The sequence below is a fragment of the Pinus tabuliformis genome, chromosome 1_1 (assembly GCF_031772625.1).
Source record: "Pinus tabuliformis cultivar Carrire ecotype Pingquan chromosome 1_1, CPIR1, whole genome shotgun sequence".
NCBI lineage: Eukaryota > Viridiplantae > Streptophyta > Pinopsida > Pinales > Pinaceae > Pinus > Pinus tabuliformis.
The window spans coordinates 50,835,944-50,839,990 of record NC_142297.1 but is presented as its reverse complement, the minus strand read 5'-3'; the positions used below and the strand labels follow the sequence as shown (position 1 = coordinate 50,839,990).

Sequence of the window (4,047 nt, the reverse complement as noted above, 5' to 3'; positions counted from 1 at the left end):
TCCTCTTTAAAATGTGTTATATTAAATTGAAAATATGCAAAAACTATAATTAGTAAAAAAAAAATCAAAAATCAAACAAAAAATAAATAAATAAATAATCAAAATAAAAATATCAAAAAAACAAAAAAATTACAACCAATCCACCTTCCAAATAAATAAATTTAAATAATTAAAAAAATAATAAAAATAAACTCTCAATATTAAACTATACATAAATAAAGTGAATTTTTGGTTCAACACAAACCAATAGACCCATTACGAGACAGTATAACAAACCTTATCAAGTGTTAAATACGTTGTTAATTATTTTCTAAAAAGTTTAGAAATTTAATCCGAGTAGGCATTATAGAACCATTAAGTATGAAATTCCAATTTACATTTTTAGCGTCTGTAAAATATATATATATATATATTGATTGTGGAGGCTAATTTGCTGGATCTCTGCTACAGGGATAAGGCCAGACCGTGCGTGCAACGCTAGTTGAGTTGTTTAGAAACTCTCATCTTCAAAATTTGAACTAAGCTACTTAAGTCTTATACTCTTTAAAAAAATAACCGAGAAAAGTAATCAATATATGACGTTTACGCAAAATCTCACTGCTGAACAAAACAGAGACAGCCATGAAGCAGCTGCAACATTACATTATTCCCAGCATTAAATTTTTAAGTCCAATGCAATTTTATTTCAGGCTTTGTACTAATTGCAGGCATGTGGGTATTAGTACAGTTAGCAGGGCTCTTTGCAATGACGAAGATGAAGACACGGAATCCATAAACCAAGGAGGCAAAAGCTGTTTAGAGTTCTTGCAACAGTGTAAGAACTCGAGGAGCTTATCAGGAGGGAAAAGTATGCATGCCCACATCATCAAACTCGGATTTGATAATGACGTTTTTATGAGCAATAACCTTATCAACATGTACGTAAAATGCCGAAAAATCGAGGATGCACGCCAAGTGTTTAACAAAACGCCTCAACCAGATGAAGTCTCCTGGACAGCTTTAATTGTGGGATATGTTCAAAATGGGTGTCCTTATGAAGGTTTTCAGTTGTTCATCCGGATGCAATTGGCGGGTGCGAAGCCAGATCAGTTTGTATTCTCGAGTATTATTAGCACGTGTGCGAGTTTGATGCAACTGGAGCAAGGTAGGCAATTCCATACTTGCGCTATCAGAAGTGGATTTGATTCAGATATCTATGTGGGGACTGCCCTCGTGGGATTGTATGCCAAATGCGGGAGTGTGGAGGATGCATGCCAAGTGTTTGATAAAATGACTGAAAGAAATGTGGTTTCCTGGACGGCATTAGTTTCTGCATTCGCCCAACTAGGGAAGATAGAGGAGGTTACAGAACTGTTTAAAGAAATGCAATGGACTGGCATAAAACCCAATGATTTCACATTTACAAGCCTTATAAGTGCATGTGATAGCCTTGAAGCTCTTGAACAGGGGAAGCTGATCCATGCCCATGTTATTCGGACTGGGACTGAGTCGTATGCCTCTGTGGGGAATGCGCTTGCGACTATGTATGCGAGGTGTGGGGACATAAACGATGCTTTCAAAGTGTTTTCTTCCATGTCTGAACGAGATGTGGTGTCATGGTCCGCGATGATTTCAGGGTATGCGTTGCATGCACATGGCAAGGAGGCACTCGAGCTCTTTGTGGAAATGCAGCACGCCGAAGCAAAGCCTAATGAACTTACCTTTGCAAGTGTTTTGAGTGCTTGTGCTAGTCTAGCAGCCGTTTATGAGGGTAAGCAGTTACATGGCCACATCATCAAGACTGGATTCGAGTCAAATCTTTGTGTGGGGAATGCTCTTACTACTATGTATGCGAAATGTGGAACCATAGAGTATGCTCGTCAATCATTTGATACAATGTCTGAGCGAGACATGGTCACAATGACTGCCATGATTGCAGGGTACGCACAGCATGGCAATGGTGAGGAAGCACTGAATATCTTTCGCTTAATGCATTCCTTAGCTATGAAACCAAATAATTACACCTTCGTTGGTGTTCTCAGTTCATGTGTTATCCTAGCAGCTGTTAGTCACGGCAGACAGCTCCATGCAGATATTGTCAAAACTGGATTTGAGTCACATCTCTCTGTAGAGAATAGCCTTGTTGCCTTGTATGCCAAATGTGGCAGCATCGGCGATGCACAAGCCATATTTGACAGGATGCCCAGACGAGATGTGATCTCTTGGAATTCGATGATTACCGGATATGCACAACATGGACATGGTGAGAAGGCCCTTAAACTTTTTGCAAGCATGGAAGAGACAGGTATAAGGCCAGATTCTATCACCTTTATCGGCGTTCTGTCTGCTTGTAGCCATGCAGGTCTAGTGATTGAAGGTTTTTGTTATTTTGAAGTCATGAGCCATCAATATGGAATCGGACCAAGATTGGATCATTATGGATGCATGGTTGACCTTTTTGGCCGGGCTGGTCTTTTGGAGGAGGCAAACAAATTTATAAATGAAATGCCTTTTGAACCTGACGCTTCTGTTTGGAGTGCCTTGCTTGGTGCATGCAGAATTCATAAAAACCTTGAGCTAGGGATACATGCTGCTGAACACCTTCTCCAATTAGAACCAGAATGTGCTGCAACACATGTCATGCTTGCGAACATCTACGCCGCAGCAGGAAGATGGAATGATGCAGCGAATGTGAGAAGAATGATGAAAGACAAAGGTTTAAAAAAGCAACCAGGATGCAGCTGGATAGAGGTGAATAACAAAATGCATTCTTTTGTTGTAGGCGACACATCACATCCACAAACTGAAGAGATCTATACTCTGTTGGATGCGTTGGCCGGGCAGATGAAGGAGGCTGGGTATCTACCAGACACAGACTTTGTGCTGCACGATGTTGAAGAAGAACAGAAGAAGGACCTCCTCTGCCACCACAGTGAAAAGCTAGCAATTGCATTTGGACTTATCAGTACACCTCCTTGGACGTCTATCACAGTCACCAAGAACCTTCGTGTCTGCGGTGATTGCCATAGGGCCACCAAGTTTATCTCTAAGGTTGTGGGGCGAGAAATCATCATGAGGGATGCTAACCGCTTCCATCACTTTAAGGATGGCCTTTGTTCTTGTGGGGATTATTGGTGATGTGAAGTACAACGAATCAAGAAGTATCGTGTGATATATTTCCTTGATTTTATTCACCAAAGGCATGGTGATTTCTCAGCGAATGAAGTAGATCTGGATGAATGGTCCAGTCTTTAAGTGGGTAGCAAATACTTAAAGATGTTGGACTATACGAGGGGAATCGATGTGTAAAAGCATGTGAAGCATCTCAATCCTGGCAGGTCATGGCATTTTAACTGAGCATCTATTGGTGTGATCCAACAAAGATTTATTCAAAAAGTCATTCATCAAATTATATAACATGAACAAGGATCTGAGAAATATTGAGTTAGATCATTCATATATATTTGGTTGCATGACCTAACACCGTGCCAGAACAGATTCTGGAGCTACTGTTTTGGATCTGAACCTTATTCTTATTTCTTCCTTTTGACAACCTAAAGACAACATGAGTTGGTGCCAGTTAGGTCTTTCCTTCATTGTCTTATAGAATACATTTTCCTCGATTCAAACTCTTGTACCCATACAATACAAACCCAGCAAGAGGTGGAAAGAGACACCATCTTTCCTGAGCTGCTCTTATTCCGAACCAAAAGTTTTCCAATTCACTATGAGCCATATAAAGTTTTGAATCTGAACCTTATTCTTATTTGTTCCTTTTGACAACCTAAAGACAACATGAGTTGGTGCCAATTAGGTCTTTCCTTCATTGTCTTATAGAATACATTTTCCTCTATTCAAACTCTTGTACCCATATAATACAATCCGAGCAAGAGGTGGAAAGAGACACCATCTTTTCTGAGCTGCTCTTATTCCGAACCAAAAGTTTTCCAATTCACTATGAGCCATATAATTCCTTGCTATACATCAGCAGCTGACTGTACAAAAACGCAAATAGTAAAAAGCTCAACACTGACAGGCTTCAGTCGACAGTGAAGATAAATCAAAACC

General features: G+C 39.9%; 1 pseudogene; it reads left to right on the top strand.

Annotated features, from left to right (window-relative positions):
- The first annotated feature begins 412 nt into the window (after positions 1 to 412).
- Positions 413 to 3,588, top strand: LOC149211523 (putative pentatricopeptide repeat-containing protein At3g13770, mitochondrial pseudogene; annotated as a pseudogene).
- Positions 3,589 to 4,047: the final 459 nt, after the last annotated feature.